The 20235-nt window shown below is 33.4% G+C and overlaps 1 protein-coding gene across 1 annotated transcript in view; it reads left to right on the top strand.

Moving 5' to 3' along the window:
• Window positions 1-5988: 5988 nt before the first annotated feature.
• LOC142977087 (uncharacterized) overlaps window positions 5989-20235 on the top strand; it is a 161986-nt gene continuing 147739 nt past the window's right edge. Inside the window, exon 1 of the mRNA XM_076120804.1 lies at window positions 5989-6176. The gene's annotated coding sequence lies outside the window, so the exon portion shown is untranslated. The remainder of the gene's footprint in view (window positions 6177-20235) is intronic.

Genomic DNA, 20235 nt, shown 5'->3' with positions numbered 1-20235 from the left:
ATCGGTACTGATGTATAAAATCTAATAATATAATAATAACGCGGGCTGATGACGAGCAACGCGCGGTTTTGGTAGGCTTGTTGCTCATCAAAATCGCTGGTTGCCTGTGCGTTAAAAACGTCGTGTGTAGGTAATAGTAGCCAGTGTGAAGGGTTCTTATGGTTACTTTTTTCATTGCATCGTTTTATTGCAAGTAACGCACGTTTGAAAACACGGAACTAGTTCACTTATGACGCTTTTATGATTGTTATCTGTGTTATAAAGCGTTTTACTGTGAATGGTAAATGTGTTTTGATGTATCAAAGCTTAGAAGCTCACACGCAAAAGAAAAATACGACGAAAATTAGGTTGACGTGCCATGTCAGGCCGGCAGTGCCGCCAGTGGCAGTTTAAAAAAAAAGTTTTTAAATAATGGTAATTAAATAAATTAAATTCAATTTCAATTTTAAAAACTAAATTCAATTTCTATGTAAATAAAAAAAGCGTTTCCGTCAGTTAAATTCAAATACGAAATCAATCACCAACAGGATTAGGTAAGTTTTACAATAATAATTGGAGTTAATTTTAACTAAATATTTGGACAAATATTTTATGTCAAAAATTTTATTTAAATGAGATACGATCCTAAATATTTAATAGTAGATTATATTAATTTTTGGACCTAAATCACCCACGGCAGAAATCATTCCGACTTTATAAAGAAAATTAAACCTTATTCATTTTTATCTTATAGTAAGTAAATATAAAATATCTCCCAGCGTATCCCAATATACAAAGCTTATCTCAATATGCTCGTACAAGCTCTACTTAGAACTGAAGGGCAAAGTTTTCAGCTCATAGGTTTTATTTCTTTGCCAAACAAAGTACAAAATACGTACATTTTCTCTACTTATTACGTAACGTATGGTCTATCTTTTAATAAAAACTACTTTTTTATGATCGTATGTACAAACGTATGTTGTTACAGTAATTTTATATCTATCGTGGCCATGTTACTTTTGATGAAAAAAGGGTTATATTAGGTAAAGATAAAAATATTTTTATGCGTGTCTACTCTATGTAGAACAAAAACTTGACTAGATTCTTACGGCACTGAAAATATTATGGATTTTTGATTTATTATGTCAAAGAATCCAGATTTTTTGTTCGTTAACATGGCAATCCCCAACCCGCACTTGGCTAGCGTGGTGGACTCAAGGCCTAACCTCTCCCTCGTTTGGGAGGAGACCCTTACTCAGCATTGGGACAGTAACGGGTTAAAAAAACGTGGTTAGTCAAGTGCCACCCACCCCCTCCTAATATACATTCTAATAGTTCCTTCCTTGTAATAATCCGTCTATACGTGCTTTCGAGCCCATCCATCTCCGTTCCGATGTGGAACCCCATTTTATTGTCAACTTTACAGCGTTTATGAGTAATAATGGTCTAAGCCACCATGTTCAACAGGAAATGTATCTTATATAGAGCTTTATTGCCAATTGGTTAGGGACAGAAAAAATAATGCAATCTTAGATAGATAAAGGGCTACGATTCTTACGCTTAGGAGTCTTGAAATTGACTACCAGTAAAAAACAATTTTTCTTTTTTACATCACGAAAAGTATATGCGTAAATATTTATTTATTTCCTAAAATCGTAACAAACATCGTTACACGGGGCTGTCTTACCGAACCGGGCATAAATCGCGACCCCCACACAATTACACGTTTAACTGCCAACATTCAAACATTAATGGGGCTAAAGGGTTAACGACCTCACAATATTTTGTATTTTGGGATATAACACCTATTCCTTAGCTGAGGTAAGCAGAGGCTTAGTTGTGCACTAAAGTATCTAGTAAACTTTTCTTTTCGTCGAATGGTTAGTGGTCAATGTCAATATTGTTCAAGCCGCCTGAATGCTTTTGACGTCACCTTATACTTATCCATTATCATCAAGTAATATTACAACAGCCGAAACTTGAAATAGCCTAAATTAAGCATGCAACGCAATAATACAACTATTACCAATTGATATTAAATTACCTTAATTATAATAATATTATTATTTAATACTTATGATATGAAAACCTCCATGGCTTCTATACTTTTTAACGAGCTTTTTAAAGAAGGCTATACAAATCTTATATTATGACGTGAAAGTAAGGTGGAGTAAGAGACTGATTAAAGACAAGCTACGTCTTAGATTTTTTCCCGGAAAGGACTTAGGCTTTGATTTTAAGAAAAAAGAAACAACGCGGGAACTCTGGCTCTCTCTCCTTTTAAGTTAACAAGTAGTAAAGTTGAAAACTTGAACTCGATTTGTACCTATGTAACTTTTGTTTCAGTTTAACCCCACATTCATACGAGACTGTATGTGGCTGTCTTTAGCAAGCCATATCAGCTGGTTAGATCTCTGTACATCGTCCTAAAGCGCCCCCTATCGGCATTTGTACATCAGCAAACCCTCCTTGCCAATATTTTGTAATAAATAAAAAAGTATAATTTAGCGGCAGGGTCGCCAACCACTCGAAGTTTTTAGATAGAGTTCACAGTTAGCTTTGGACAAATCGTGATTTTTTTAAATCGTGTAATTAAGTTAACACAGTATTCTCTCTTGGGAAAAATCATCGCTCGCTAAATTATGATCCTCAACATAGCATGAGTCTTCCTTATACACGAATTCTTAAAAATGGTCGTCCGCTGGCATTTAAGAGTCTAAAAACAAATTAACAAATAATAATAGTCCAATAATAAATAAAAAAAGACATTCTAATAGGCATGAAATGCTTGAAAACCGAAACAAAGGCAGTTGTAAAATCAAAAAATGAGCCTAACTAATTTCCACTTGTGTTAATCTATACAATTATAGTCAGTGCAATAAAGCCAAGGCACCTGTAGTTATAAGTGTAGACGATATCTGTTTGGTAGTTCAAAAAAGCTGGTAAAAACAGTTAGAAAGTTTGAACAAAGTTGCCAACCCCTGTTTCAGCATTTATCAAAGTTTTGCTCAACTTTCAGATGTTATCTATGCACGTATGTTCTATGCATGTCCACATTTGCATTGGAATTCAAAATGGTGGCTCCGTAACACGCGATATAACCATACATTATCAAATAAATTTACTTTTTGTATAGTTTTTAAATGTTTTGTGTATTTTATGGCAGTTTATGATCAACTGTTGAGAGGGGAGCGATAAAAAAGTGTTTTTATATTGTCTATGGTACGTTTTGGTTGTTTTAACTGTCTGGGTTGGAAAAGTAATACAAATATTAAAAATAATTTGTTTAATTATAATTTGGTCGTATATAAATATATAAAATAATTTGGAAATTAGACTGCCTGCATGACAAAGCCTAATTAAGGCCCAGTTAGTTAGCTTATAGTTGGATTTGACAGTTGTTGTTTTTGCTGTTCCTTTATGTAGCAGATAGTTTATCCAACAATTAATCTTAAGCAATGACACCGGCCTAAAGTATTTAAAAGCTTTATCCGGCATATTAATATAGACCAATGCCCAGTTTAGTATTTGCTTTGGCTTGAGCTTAATTTATGTATCAAGGTAATACTTAGGTATTTTAAATAGTAAAATCATCGTGTATTTTAAATTGACTAGTCCTTAGTAGTATCCTAGAGCTTTACCTAGTAAAGGAAGCGGAAAACAATATTTTGTCAGCTTAAGCGTGAAAATCTATGTAGTGCTGCATATTTATACTAATTTAAAACAAGTGAAAATTAAGAAGGTTAATTAATTTATCAGCTTATAAACAAACATCTAGTTTTCAATACTAATAATAACAAACGTCTTCCTTTAAATACAGGTGCTCGTGTCTCTAGATAGAGTCTCGTATCAAAGTTTGATCGATTATTTCTAACGTGGCAGAACTGGCAGAATGTAAGAAAAATAGCTTTATAACACTTATTTTTCAGACATACTTAATACATGTAGATACACATACATAATACGTCTATATTTCTAAGTATCAGCTCACTAATTTAATGCTAAAAATTGTCTTAATTTGCCCAAATAGAGACCGACAATAACAACAAAGTGTCAACCGGTCATTGTTTAGTCAATAATCTAACTTTAACACCGAAATTCCTAACCTTAAACTACAAAAATAAACACAATATTTACAAAAAAACATATTTGAACAAACTACTTTATTAAACAAATGCTTTTAATGACAATATATCACACACAATGACATGCAAATCTTCCGTAAATTGCGAGTCGAACGAAAGCACCCTACAAATTACTCGGCATTTTCTAAACTACTAAACCATTATGGGTATAACTACATAGATTATATAGGACTACTGACCTGTGATTTATCGCTTTATATCACCCTTGACAACAGTACATACAGCTACATATATCGTATGATTTATTTATGCCAGTGCGTTACCTTTGAGCAACTATGTTTGTGTTGCTAGGATACGTTTTTCGGGTTGAAACAAATTTTGGTGACATCGATTTTTTTGGGTCACTATCGCAAAGATAGAGTTAAAATTTTGATTGTTAACTGACGTTTATAAACAAAAAGTATTAGAGTTTAACTAAGTATGTTTATCTATAAATATTTAGGACTAGCCGACCCGCGCAACTTCGCTTGCGTCACATAAGAGAGAATGGGTCAAAATTTTCCCCGTTTTTGTAACATTTCTTACTGCTGCTCTGCTCCTATTGGTCGTAGCGTGATGATATAATAATATAGCCTATAACCTTCCTCGATAAATGGGCTATCTAACACTGAAAGAATTTTTCGAATCGGACCCGACGTTCCTGAGATTAGCGCGTTCAAACAAACAAACAAACAAACAAACAAACAAACTCTTCAGCTTTATAATATTAGTATAGATAAATAAATTAACTTGTAACTTATGTTGGGTATTCTTTAGGATGCAGAAAATCGGTAGGCGGAAAAATTTACAAAAGATTTTCATGGCTTTCAAGTTAAATGTTATCTACAATCGAAGTCAAAGATTGTTATTTGTATGGTATGAGATAAATAAATAATAGTTTTTATAGTAAAAGGGTAAAAGGGGAAAAAACATCGCAATAAAAAGTAATGTGACACTAATAACGATTTGTCGTACATAATTCCGTTTCGTTATTTTAAATTCCAGTTTATAACGCTCAATATCGTGATAGAAAAGTATCAATAATAATACTGTAGGCAGATTTACCAGCCATTACTCAACTTAACCTCAAACCACGGGAAAGTAAATTGAATTACGTACAATATTAGTTATTCAATATGGTTCATAATTTCGTTGACTTTATAATTAGGCATTAATGGGTTGGTGTTTTATTTATTACCCCTTTTAACGCTTTATGGTGTTGCTTTTGGTAGCCATGGTTTTTATTTTTAATTGATCATTGTTTTGATAGGTAACTTAATGTACCTTCCTACTTATGTGTTGCTAGCTGAGTCCACTTCTATGTAGTAAAACTACCCAAAGTACATGTTGCCTAGGTATTTAGGTAGGTACCCACCCTATGTTCTTTTAATGAATACATTCTGCAATTTGACTTATGAATGTAAAATACTAATTAAAACTATTATTTGATAAATCCAAGTAAATATAAAAACTTAATTTTACGAAAATACAACGTCTAACACTTTTCAAAACTTATAAATATCGATCTTAATGCCATCTGTTTTTGAAATGCCGAACTAATGACATTCGGGACATCAGCTGGTGTCAAACTGATAGCGCCATCTAGTAAATTCTAAACCAACCATATATCATCGCAGGTTTGAAGTTAGTGACAAGTTCTCTGTTATATTAAAAAGAACATTACTAAGTAAATATCGAATCAAAGTTTGATTCAAGTTTTATTATGTATTACTAATGTCAGTATGTTGTTAAAGTGTGTTCTATATGCCCTAAAATTAATGAAATCTCCAAAACCATGAGTGAAACGAACTGTTTTATTCTGCTTTACCGACAAAATTGTCGGTACGAGATGTCAATTGAAAATGTCAACACAGAGAATTTGACAATGTGCGTCAAATCAACAAAAAAGGCAGTGTTTCGTTGTCCGAATATTTTATTATCGTGTTTTCATGAATGTTGAATGAAATAAACTAAATACGTGAGCTGACTAAAAGTGTGTGTGTTCAGTGAAAAATATTCAGTTGATTTGTGTATGACCTGTGCCTATTTTTAAAAAGTTGACGCTGACCAACGGTAAGGCTTTGTTTTTATTTTTTCTTATTGCATTCTTGGTGTAGTTTTTGTGTTATTGTTATTATATCATAACTACTAGGTTATTACGTTTAAATCCGGTTTCTTTACGTCCATTTTATGTGCAATTATCTTTGTTATGCATTTACCTATGTCCTTACCTTGAAGTTTTATTTTTATATAAAAAAAAAACTACAATTCTAACTAGAAAGTAACTCATAATATTAGTTTTATGTATTTGCTATAAATTAATTGTGGATTTCTGCAAATGTTGCTTATTTTGGTAATATATTCATTTACAGGAAGGAGCTATACTTAGGTACTGTATTCTTATGATTTAGGTGTATATTTAAAAAATAAATCAGTAGGTACATAGGTTTTAACCTATAGTATTTATAATCTCCATTGGTTTGGGTTTAATAAATTACATTGTTACAAGTTGTTTCAGACAGAAAATAACAAATAATTGTAGCTGGACTTTGTATACTATTTCAAATCAAAACTTTGAAATATTATGCTCTATTATATTAGTTTATTAAAGCTTCCATAGGCTGTGTAGCTCAATACAAAGCAGTTTTGTTATAAGCTGCGGACAAAATAACTTTTGCCAATATTTTTATACATTACCAAATCAAGATAGTTCTACCAAAAATATATACCTACCTATCTTAAAACCTTATTTTCTCACTCTCTTTCTTAATTTAATATCTACGTTATTATTGAGCTGATGACTAAGTTCACCTTCATATAGTTTTTTTATTAAAATGTTCCAACTCTTCCTAATATCAAACCAATATTCATCTCAAATAAGCCAATAGTGTTACCATAAAAATATAGCAGTTCAAATTATTTTTACTGCTTGGCCTTGACCATAAAGTACAGTTCTTTAGTTTTAAATGCTATTTGATCATAGTTCAATTTTGTTTTTAAAACACTTCATTAAAATATGTTATGTGTTATATTAATATTATGTAAAGTTGGGTTTATAAAACACTCCAATAGTTTTAAAAGAGTTTGTATCCTAAAATGGACAATATTTCATTGTATAATATGTTCTCATTGAGCAACCAGGAAATAATCCTCTATTTTAGTTATATCAATGCTATACCTACCTACGTGATGATAATAAGTAAATCATTATTATCCTTATGTAAGTGTCTGATAATAGTAAGATATGTGTTGATATAGAATAGTCTGTTATCCTTTAATTTAGATAACAGTCAACCAGATAATTGATTGATGGCATTTGTAATTATTCAATAATAATATTGATAAAAAATGATTGATGTAGGTACCTACTTAAATAATTTAGATTTTTTTCTGTTAAGTCCTAAAGTCTAGGCATTCAATGAAAATTTTGTGACAGAAAATCTCTTAATTTTTCTTTGACTTGACCCTTAAATGGTATGAGCTCTTTCAGTTGTTGTGGTCGCTCCCGTCGCGTCAATCATCAGGCGTAAATTCTTTCGACGGTAACTACTACTTACACTAGACTGCGCACTATAAAGCCCTACCACCTAAAATAAAAAAAAGATTCCGATGAATTGAGAACCTCCTCATTTTTTAAAGTCAGAAAACAACTGTAAAGCGAAGACGTAAACAAAGTCGCTGTGGACATTATCTCGAGATTGTTACTCGGATATAATTCTAAGTGCACAATATTGTGTTTATTGCGCCACAATTTACTTTGCTTTCTGTTATTGCCTTCTAGGCATTATGCGGTAGTGTGGCCAACATTTGTGGGTTTAGAGCGGATTTTGTATTACGTACGTGACGTAGTTACTTTTGCTTATTAATTTGGTAGAAGTATCAAAAGTTCGATGTTTTAAAGTCATAAAAAATTGGAAATATCGAAAGAGATTTTCGACTTACGTACATTCCGTATATTGTATTGTGTTGTTTATATCAAAATATTGCTCAATTTTGTTCAATTTATTTGTCAAATTCTGTTTTTTGATAAGTCCCGTTGTCGAGTGTATTTTTAGCCAGATATAAGCTGGATAAAAGCTAGTTTTTCATATCCCTAGAATGTAGTTATGCAGCTGCCGAACTCATTTTAGTTTGTAACGAGTTGGCGTTACCATATTAATGCATTCCTCAATTCCACGTATTATTTTTGAAAAGCAATTTCGAAAAGGGGACATCGCATATTTCAAAGGCACATGTACCCTTTTGGATTTGCCATATTACAATTACAGATCCTTTAGGTACAATCATTACATTCCACTTCAATATTTTTCGTGCTTTGGAGGGCACCTAAAAAGTCGCCCCGGTTGTTGTCGATTAAGATGACAGTCGTTAAGCCACGTCAAAGGCCTTCAGGCGGCTTGAACAACTTTGACACTAGGTTTACCACTAACCATACGATAAGAAGAAGACTTCAATATAACACTGTAGTGAATCATTTGAAGTCCAATAACCAACGTTAACAATACAATTCTCGTATCTGGGGGCACGGAAGTGCCCCCGCAAGTCGAGCAAAAAAAAAAGCGGCACGGCCGTAACATCCTTTTCTCGAAGCAATTCGGGCTATTTTTGACACCCCTATAATTTCGTTGTGGATAAAACAAGAAGCCTGGCTTTTCAGCAACTAATTAGTCATTGTATAAACACGGTATATTTAAAATTTCAGTCAATTTGAACCAGTAGTTTAAGAATGACAACTTGTTAAAATTTTGAATTTTGTCACTCACTGATTCACTGACTCACTGACTCACTGACTCACCGATCATCAAAAGTCTAAGGTACTTCTAGCAGACTTAGAAGCTTAAAATTTAGAATACAAATAGGGTTTAGTGTCTTAATCATGGGAAAAATCTAATATTTTCTAATTTCGGTCCAGTTTTCTAAATACACCAACTGCAACAATAACTTTGTAATCCCATATAAATGTATAACATTACAAGGTTACATTTGCAGTTAATGAATTATTATTACTGTAGAAAATAAAATAAATAGGTGTAAATAGGTACCTACTATATGAGGCATAACGGGAGGGGGTATAGGGTGGGTAAGGGTGTTTAACCCATGAAACTGAACAACATTCCCATAGAAAAATATGTTGAATTATGAAAAAAAAACGTCTTTCCATACAAATTGGACTTATGTTCGCTCTACAAAAAGAAGTGAGATGCCATCAAAAACATTCTGTAAAAACCTCAAGTCTCGCCGTAAAAAGTTGTGAGATCTATATAATACCAAGTCGATTAATCTATTTAGTCTCTACTTAAAGGACCTTCTGTCTTAAGTTATTACGTATGTTATTATCATGCCAATAAAAAAAAATACCTTTAAAACAAATAGATCGACTTGGTCATCGCAAGAAAACACAAATTCGCCATTAACATTTCAGGAGCATTAACTTGCCTTCTCGTCGTGCTGATTAGTGTGATACATACTAATAATTAAATCATGCGATGGCCAGGTCGGTTTATTTGTTTTAAAAGTATTTTTTTTAATTGGCATGATAATAACATACGTAATAACATAAGACAGAAGGTCCTTTAAGTAGAGACTAAATAGATTAATCGACTTGGTATTATATAGATCTCACAACTTTTTACGGCGAGACTTGAGGTTTTTACAGAATGTTTTTGATGGCATTTGTATTGTACAAACTTTGTACATCCAAACTTCCGTAGGTATGCCTAACGAGGTGTACCTCGAGAGCTATCTCCCTACAAATTGTACTGAATAAAATTACTCAAGTTCTGATGTCCTCAGTCTCTCGTCTTTTTAATATACACGAATCCCTATTGTATTCTTGAGTTTTTAGTACGAACGTGGGTGACTGAAAAAGGTACTTAATATTCGCATATTTTGAGAAACTTATTCCTGCTGTTCTTGTTTGTTATCATTTGGACAGAGATGAAAAATAGTTTGTAAATCAATAAAAGGGACGTTTTTGATAAATTGAAAGTACTGTTGATGCTCTTATTTTCCATTTGCTTCCCCAAAACGTTGTCTAAAATTCAATTTAAACAAATCATGTCAGAAAGAAAGAACGAAAAGAGAGAATTTGATACCTGACAACTAGTGATCACCTTGTAAGTCGATTGTGGTTACCATTGTATCAACCGGCTAAACAAGATTCCCATAATACCCGATGCAGCGTTGCATCCGTCTTTTGTGGTTACGATGTTGTACTTACACTACCTACTTAATGTAGGCACTAGGAATTAATGTGTCTTCATTTATAAAAGGTAGGCAATAAGGGCTATATTTCATAGCCGCTTGAAGATTCCTTACGCCTAGACCACCATGATGCTAAATGAAGACAATCACTTCTTTCTATCCTGCGATTTAAATATCATAAAACTACATACATAATATCATACATTTTTCCATAAGGGTAGGCAGAGACCAAAGAACGTAAATTGGTACGATCTATACAAACTTCCCTTGCCTCAATCACATTCATACATTTTGTCATACCGTTGGTTACAAGTTCTAAAAAAAAAAAGAGTAATTCTTATGGAAGTGTAACAAAAATGCCTATATGCTGTATCATGTAAGTACAATATTAATATTATGTACATAAGGATTATTTATCTTCGTGCACCGATCGGTAGGTAAACAAGCGCCTTATAATATATGCAGATAATATTCATGTTATAACAAAATCGATAATTTATTCACGCGACAAGGTTACGGTAAAGCAATATGCATAACTTCCTTCCTTTATGCATATAAAGATAATATTGTGACGAAATTTTATAACTGTAAAGGTCCGGCCCTTATTGATTGTTTCGTTAGCAATTTCCTCCTGGCTGATAGAGGTCAATTGGGACAGTTTTATTGAAACTAGTCAACTGCGCAGGAGTTTGTTTGTAAGAGCCCTAGGCTTACATTGTTTCGTTAATCCAAATTGTCGTAACAATTTTGATGTTCGATAACTTTTATGTGTCTCAATAGATATTTGTTTTTGTACTTTGGCGAACTAATCGTAGGTTTAGGAGATTCAAATTTCATTCAAACGAAGCTTAGAAATGTATGAAACCGTGGTAAGATTCAACCGAAATTTTGTGCGATTTTTTTTATTTTCGTTGAATTATATTAGGTGTGTACAATTCACGGTACACTATTCCCTCACTTTCATAACCCGGTGGGACGGTATTCCGACGCAACCGGCAAGAGGTCAGGTGCAGGGCCAACGGCTTCACGCACCCTTCGAAGGCAATGAGGTCTGTGACCTCACAGCATATTCCGAACAAACATTGTAATGTCTTGGCTGAAAGACAGACCCAGGAAAAACTTTTTAACCCGACCAGGCATTTGAACCTGGACCCTTTCCGCATTCTTTTTGCATTATTTAGGTGTGGCAGAAGTCTTCGTTAGTCTCGTAGTAGTACTAATTATTATTAAGCGTGTGATCTTATAAAACGTACAGTTATCATCCTGTAAGTCAATGACCTCCTTTCCTTGCTAAGTACCTTCCCACGGTCAAGTGCAATCAGAAATATGGTAATTTCGATTTTAAACCAATACTTCGATTAAGTGGGCACTTTTACCAAGAAAATAAAATTAAAGGAATAATAAAACTTGCCACTGTGTATGGGTTCTTTATTAAATAGGGCGTATGTTTGTCGTGAGAAGACTTTTCGAGAAATAAACAGAGACGTACCTTTTCACAAATTTCTCGTTTTGAGTAATAGTAGGATCGATCAAATTATTATAGGTATTCATCTAATAAAGTTACGTGACGATTCAGAAAGAGGACCACGTTGAGGCAATACAGCATGTTTTTCTTTTAGAATCTACTTTTATGGACATCTAATCAAAGAAACTACGTATAATATTAAACGGATATTTTTATTTCACGGGTAAATGCGTGCAGAATGAATTAGTCTCACACTTATATATTAAACTTCATATCGTAGTGGAAAGCTGTAACACAATTTGCTATAGGTGCAATATTATGTACAAACATACATAAATCACACCTTCCCATAGGGGTAGCCAGAGACGAAAGAACGCCACTTGGTACGATCCTAATAAATAAATGAATATCACTGGATAACACACACGGTCATTTGATCCCAAAACTAAGCAGAGCTTGTACTATGGTAACCGAATAACTGATAAACATACATATATACTTCTAAATACATACTTATATAGATACATTAACAACCAGGCTCAAAACAGATACTCGTGCTCATCACACAAATATTTGTCCCGGGTATTACAAACTTTATTTGCTTCATTCGCATCCATACATCTAACTACAGGATACTATTGAACTTGAGAATGTCCTCAAGTCCTCATATTAGAAGAAGGTGTACTTAAATTGTTGTTAAAATGAATTAATTGTTAACACATTTACAAGAGATGAACAAAACACTAATGAAAATAACAGCGAAACTTGTAATAGTGACATTTAGTGAAATGTCAAACAAACTAATTATTCGTTAACAATGAAATTCGCAATAAGGCTGGATATTTCGTCAAGTTATTCAACACCTGGTCTATTAAACTTTCATCTGTACTTAATTGGTTCTCTTTACTTTTATACTTTTACCCTTTATTATGGAATGCTTATTTAACCTAGTTCAAAACGAAGGCTCTTCTCTCTTTATTCTGACGTTTGTATTTTTTGTAAGTTTGGTCTTAATTCCGTCACATATTATGATAGACTTCTTTTTAATCTTATTAGCTGAAAATACTTTTACGTTATACGATATGGTTACATTAAAATGATGTAAAGATCAGGTCTAAGTATCTAACAGTAACAGTCAAAATAAAATTGTTTTCTATTCTAAAATCTGGTGTCGATCTTGTTCCAACCACTTCAAAGCCAAAAATGAATCAAAAAATGTTGTACACGCATAAGTATAATTTCTGTTAAAAATTAAAAGACAAGAATATGGACCTCTATAAATATTTTTTAAAAGGCTTTTTATTATGTATCCCTATATAGCTCGTAAAAAAACAGTCTTCAAAGTAATTCAGCATCTGTCGAATGTTTTCCTACAACAGGCAGCTGTATAAAAGTACTATTCCTAAGTACTGCACTGGATAAACTGGTATGAGGCCAGTAACGGTCCTTCAACCTATACACTTAGCCTGTTTGCGTTTATAAGGAACTATACTCGTTTGAGAATCAATAAGATGTATATGTTCTTCAGAAGGTTCGTCAATTTGTTTGCTTAAGTGGGGTGTTAAAAATAAGTTTTGGGGAAATGACAATTGATTGTGTAATTGCTTTCCAAACTATGATCTAATTTAAGTTTGTTATTTTACTCTTAATACATTTCAAGCACGAAATGTGAGATTAGGTTGCAAGGGGTCGCGGCTCGTCAAATCACTTGACCAATTTTATGCGATGTAGGTCCACTCACATGCGAGTAGAATAATGGAAAAAATGCTCTCAATTAATTTGTTTTTCATCATCTTATTGTTGTGCACACAAGCTGAAAACAATTTTTTCAAGGTTAGGAATAGGTACATATTTGATGCTGTGAAAATATGTATAGAATTAATAAGTACTTTTTACCTTATGTGTAGTGGCGCCCATAGCCAGTTGAGCTCACCGGTTGGTAAACGATCTGTGGGTTAAGCAACCATTGGCGCGGTCACTCCATAGATGGGTGACCGCATAGTGGTATTTGAACTGGGCGTCTCCGTGCTTCGGAGGGCACGTTAAAAGTCGGTCCCGGTTGTTATCTACTACGATAACAGTCGTTAAGCCATGTCAAAGGCCCTCGGGCGGCTTGAACAACTTTGACACTAGGTTGACCACTAACCATACGATAAGAAGAAGAAGAAGAAGAACCTTATGTGTAGAAGTAGTATGAACTTGCTGGTTTCCTAGAATAAAACTCTAGAATGTTCTCAAGTTGCTAACAAATTCCCTACAATATTTCAAAAAATATTCTTAATAAGTCAAGAAGTTCGTGTATTACTTGAATATTTATGTTGTAAGGGTAGTTGTGTCAGGAACGAGTGGGCGCCAACATAATGTATTGTGTTTCGTTCATACTTTCAATGTCAAGTGTATCGTGCTAGTTTTGTCGCAAGTGTCCGTGGAATTTAGCCAAAAAACTTGAATTTATTGCTATAAATAAAAACTTGGATTCAGTAAATTTTATAGCTGAGCTCGGCAGAGAGGAAACGAAAATTTACCCAGGGTGATTGCAAATAAATAAGCGATTAACACGTTCGCTGCCCCTGACGCGTATGTGCGTTTTGTAGAACGCACATACGCGTCGCGGGCAGGGAACGTGTTAAACATAGTATCAGCTTATTTCTTGCCAGTATTTCTCATTTAAAATATAAAGAACTAGCGGACCCGCGCAAGCTCGCTCACGAATTTTCTATGCATTTTGTTTTTCTTTATCACCATAAAAACCTTTCCCGTGTTTTAAAGACAATTTTGACAAAAACAATAAGTCAAATTGGTAGAGCCATTCTTAAGTTTACATTTGGCGATTCATTTTCATTCATAAGATATTCTTTTAACTAAAACTAGTACGACGTAAATTAATAAATGATTCGATTTTGAACACCGTTATTCGTTTTTACAATTGTCCACTAAATGACCTTTCGACGTTTGATTGTCGAGTAAACCTATCCAATTACGACATAATATTTGCAGAACAGTAATGCACTATTGCGAAAATTCGTTGCTAAGGTACAGTCAGCATTGAAAGTTTCAGTACTCGCAAATCCATTCTTACAATATATTTACTCACGGGGGCCAATAGGTACGTGTTTTATACGACAACCGTTTGAAAGCCACTGTGCTGTACATTGTTTTCTCTCTTAGAGTCTAGTGTTGAACACGTGACGTCTATGCAGGAGTGTACTGAATAGTGACAATCAATTTGACGGACGCTAGTTGTCAACTGAGATACGTGATAAGCTCGCAGGCCTGGGCGAACAAGGCCTTAACAATATTAAAACTCAATAAAGCTTTAAATTCTGTATTTTTCCCAAATCTGGGGGCACGGAAGTGCCCCCGCAAGTCGAGCAAAAAAAAGCGACACGGCCGTACCATCCTTTTCTCGAAGCAATTCGGGCTATTTTCGACCCCCCTATAATGTCGTTGTGGATAAAACAAGAAGCCTGAATTGTCAGCTACTTATTATTCATTGTATAAACACGGTATATTTAAAATTTCAGTCAATTTTAACCAGTAGTTTAAAAATGACAACTTGTTAAAATTTTGAATTTTGTCACTCACTGATTCACTGACTCACTGACTCACTGACTCACCGATCATCAAAAGTATAAGGTACTTCTAGCAGACTTAGAAGCTTAAAATTTAGAATACAAATAGGGTTAAGTGTCTTAATCATGGGAAAAATTCAATATTTTCTAATTTCGGTCCAGTTTTCTAAATACACAAACTGCAACATTAACTTTGTAATCCCATATAAATGTATAAGATTACAAGATTACATTTGCAGTTAAGAATCATTATTACTGTAGAAAATAATAAATAATAGGTGTAGATAGGTACATACTATATGAGGCATAACGGGAGGGGATATAAGGTGGGTAAGGGTGCTTAGCCCATGAAACTGAAAAACATTCCCATAGGAAAATATGTTGAATTATAAGAAAAAACGTCTTTCCATACAAATTGGACTTATGTTCGTTCTACAAAAAGAAGTGAGATGCCACCAAAAACATTCTGTAAAGCCTCAAGTCTCGCAGCTCAGTCTTTCTGGCGTAAAAAGTGGTGAGATCTATATAAAACCAAGTCGATTAATCTATTTCGTCTCTACTTAAAGGACCTTCTGTCTTAAGTTATTACATAAGTTATTATCATGCCAATATTAAAAATATTTTACGTTTAAAACAAATAGATCGACTTGGTCATCGCATGAAAACACAAATTCGCCATTATTTCAGGAGCATTAACTTCTCGTCGTGCTGTGTAGTGTAATACATACAAATCATGCGATGGCCAGGTCGGTCTATTTGTTTTAAACGTAAAATATTTTTAATATTGGCATGATAATAACTTATGTAATAACTTAAGACAGAAGGTCCTTTAAGTAGAGTCGAAATAGATTAATCGACTTGGTATTATATAGATCTCACCACTTTTTACGCCAGAAAGACTGAGCTGCGAGACTTGAGGCTTTACAGAATGTTTTTGGTGGCATTACATTGTCGCGTCACATCGGGTGCAATTTTCTTTGTATTCGAAACGTTTAAAATCTTTTGCCTCAAACTTAATTCTCATATCATTATAAATTGCCTGAAACTGGAACTAAATTTTCTAGATTCGGATAACTCCGGTAAATGATGTTGACGAATTTGCAGGTAAAGACTGTCAAACCATCGAGTCTATTTCTAGGATAAAGATTTTGGAAAATGAAAATATTACACCTGAACAGAACAATTGATAGCTGTAGTGACTTTGTTCACTGTACACACTGTAGGCATACTCTGTTGTTATTCGTGCTAACATTTCAGCCGACCTCTGACATATTGCGCGTTCGGAACGTACATCGGAAAATTGATGATGCCCAGTAACTGATCGCTGCGGCTTTGAAATTCATCCGCGGATTTATTGTTTTTGATTTATTTGACTGCCTTGTTGGTTTTGTTAAAAAGCTCATATAAAACTGGAAAAACGCCCACATGTCTGCCATGTTTAGATTGAAAAATCTATACATATAAATATTGTATAGCTAACATAAATTTTGTTGGAATTCAGTTCGAACAACATTTATATCTAGAAAGCAAAATATATATTGTTCTATCAGAAGAAATACAATTTATCACATAGTCTTAAAGTACAATTGAAGTAAATTTAGACCTTTTTCTTACATTATGCCACTAGCTTGTTAGACCATAGTTCGTTAGCCTGATGTCTTCGTGAATGTGGCTAACCTAAATGACTTCTACAAATCCAACAGGTTCTTTCCCGAGAGCGCGTTCAAACAAACGTAACATTTTCAGATTTGTTATGTTTCTTATTCGGCTACTTGAAATAGTAAGTACCATGGTATACCTATGCTATTGTGCATCGTGAAACCATACAAAATTCCGACGGAGGAATTTTGTATGGTCGTCGATGGAAGGTAATTTTAGGAAGGTGATATTTAGCCATTATTTGTCCAAGACTTTATGGGATTTGTTGCAACAAGATACTTTTAAATACGTCACATAGTGCTTCTTGCAGACAGCTTTACCAAAATGGAAAAAAGCCTTAGCAATTTTCGGTCTCGTATTAGAAGTCTTTCATATTTGTCTTTTTTGCTGCAGAATTTTTGACGAAGACAATTCTGAGATTTGAAATGTAAGTAAGTCTGGATCTAATTGTAGCAGTGCCAACAAATGAGACATTTTATACAGATCTGGATCTTAAATACATACTAGAGACCTTCCAAATAATATTTTTACTAAAGTATTTAGTAAGAAAATATCATATTTAGTAGCCAAGGTTCTAGACAGACTTCGAAAGCCTTCTTAATAACAGCAATTGAAACAATTTCACGAAAATTGGCGCTACGTTAGGTACAATTTGTTTTGTATATTTCAACAAAATATTATTTGGAAAACATGTATGAAAATAGATGATGCCAAAGGAGTTTTCAGGCATCATAGCAGGTGCCCTTCTTCGGTACCAGTCTACACTCATTTGAGCAAGATTTGATTTATTTTGGTTGTAAAAATATTATTGTTTTAGCTGGATAAGATCGTGTATAAACATTTATTTATTCCTAAAACATAATTTAAACTGAAAATTATAATTTGTATTTAGTGAATAATTACACTAGCTATTTTGTTTATAATATTATTTTCATTTCGATGCTACTTCTCAGAAATGTTATTCGTTAATTTTGGCAGCTATGTCCGAAATGTACCGACATTAAAATTTCCCAACAAGGTCGTACTTTACCAAGAAATTCTTCTCAAAGTATTGTATTAAGTTTAGGCCTAGAAATTATATAATTGCCTAAGTAGAAAATACTTGAGAGATATTCTGGAAAACCCTGTTTTATGTTTTAAAGCCTACAATCTTAATTGGTGATCTCATAAACATTATTGTCTGTGTTTTCAAATTATAGTTCATGTAATAAACCTGATTTTATGAATTGAATTTAATAGTCAAACATCAGTAGTTTGACCTTTTAATTTGTTTTGAAAATATTTCAATTTGAGACAAGTTAAATAAACAAAAATACAGATGAAAATGTTATCTTTTTATGAAGTAAAAAATATAAACGACACTGGTCGTTCCAAAATCTGAAATACATAAATGCCAAAATGAGCGTAGTAATATAATTAATATTACCCACGTCAGCGAAGCTACCTTCGTTAACGTTTATTTCATTACGGCATTAGTCGGCGTAAACTTGAATCTGTCAGTTTTCGGAACACATACACACACCTACATACATGTTCATACGTGTATGTAATATGTGGGTAGTAGTACATTAGCGATAGTTTGACCTAGTTGCCGTTAATGCCAACCTGCACTGCTTTAGTAACGGTCAAGGATTCAAACTTAACTGCATTAGGATTTGTATTATTATGAGACATTTTACTATACCTAGTTGGTAAAGTAATTGTCTACAGTTCTTTCCACCACTATCTTTAGTTCTAGTTTGCGTAAGCTAACGTGAATTTACATGAAATTCATTCACTCTTAAAATAATTATATCTCCAATTTACCCAGATATGTATTTTTATATGGACTTTTATGCATTATTGTATTTTTATATGCTACTTACCTCATTAATCTGTAAAAGTAGAATTGGTTACACGTGATACAAAATCTACAGGGAAAAGGAGATATCACGATCGTACTAAAAGAATTTAATTAGCTAAAAGCAAGTCTACGATAAACAGTAACGTTTGAAAAACCAATTTTACGACCAGTCGTTCATTTTATTTTATTACACAATTTGTTTCGTAGCGCCTCTTATTTAAAACTCTCAAAGGTATTCGAAAATTACCTTTGAATAATTAAAACTTTGAAGAAATCTCGTTATTAAAGTTATTTAGGGAGCTTTTTAGAAATTAAGTAGTAAACATGGAATCATTTTTCTTCTAGTTTTATAAATTTTTATTCGGTGCCTATTATCAGATTTGATTGAGTATCCGTTTTTTGCAACTACCATAAGTCTTTTACCAACTTAGGTAAGGGATATGGAAATGGTCTTTCTTGTTTCTTATCGTATAGTAAGTAGTCAACCTAGTGTCAAAGTTGTTCAAGCCGCCCGAAGGCCTTTGACGTAGTTTAACGATTGTTATCTTAATTGACAACAACCGGGACCAACTTTTTACGTGCCCTCTTCGGAGGGCACGTAAAAAGTTGAACAGAGACTTAACCTGTGAACGGTTTAAATGAAATTTTGTAACAGAGATAGAGACTCGATAGAGCACATAGGATATTTTTATTCTTGTAATCGCATGGGAACAAGAATTATGCAGGTAATAAGTCACATAGCCATAGTCGACGCGGACAGAATCGTGAGAAGTAACGAAGAACTAGTTAAAAATAAAAATAACAATCTATTTACCTTTCCCATTAGCATAGAAATCGCTGTCACAGGAAGCCGCAGAACTAATCTTACATCGCCTTCATCCTCGGCAATCAATACTGCATCAGTCAACTTTTTGTCAACTAAATCACAAACTGTGTCCTGAGAAACAAGTCCTCCAATTACCTCATCCGGTGTTACGGCGTCTAATTTGTATTATCCTTCCCACTCTAACTCTTAATTAGGTGCATTTTTTGTCCCTTTCCTTCCTCTGCTGAAACAGGTTGGATCAGATTATCTTCGCTGTTAAATGCATTACGCGCGCTTGGATGATGTTTTTCTTTTGTATTTCTATTTTTTGTGAAAAATTTCTTCTTTTTATAATAAAGTATTTGCTTTTGAATTCATATAAATGAATTTAGCTGCAGTCTTAATTAATAATGTTGCTGGTATTATGATGTATAATGAATAATGTTGATGATTAATTTCTGTCTTCGTTTTTGCCCGTGTGTGAAAAGAATAAGATACCCCGTAATTGTCTTGTTGTCAGCATTTCAAAGCTGATTTACTACAATCGAACAAATTATTAGTAGTTATAAAATTAAACATACCTA

The sequence above is a fragment of the Anticarsia gemmatalis genome, chromosome 1 (assembly GCF_050436995.1).
Source record: "Anticarsia gemmatalis isolate Benzon Research Colony breed Stoneville strain chromosome 1, ilAntGemm2 primary, whole genome shotgun sequence".
Lineage (NCBI taxonomy): Eukaryota > Metazoa > Arthropoda > Insecta > Lepidoptera > Erebidae > Anticarsia > Anticarsia gemmatalis.
Note: the sequence above shows the minus strand (reverse complement) of the source record. Positions and strands in the feature narration are given on the sequence as shown.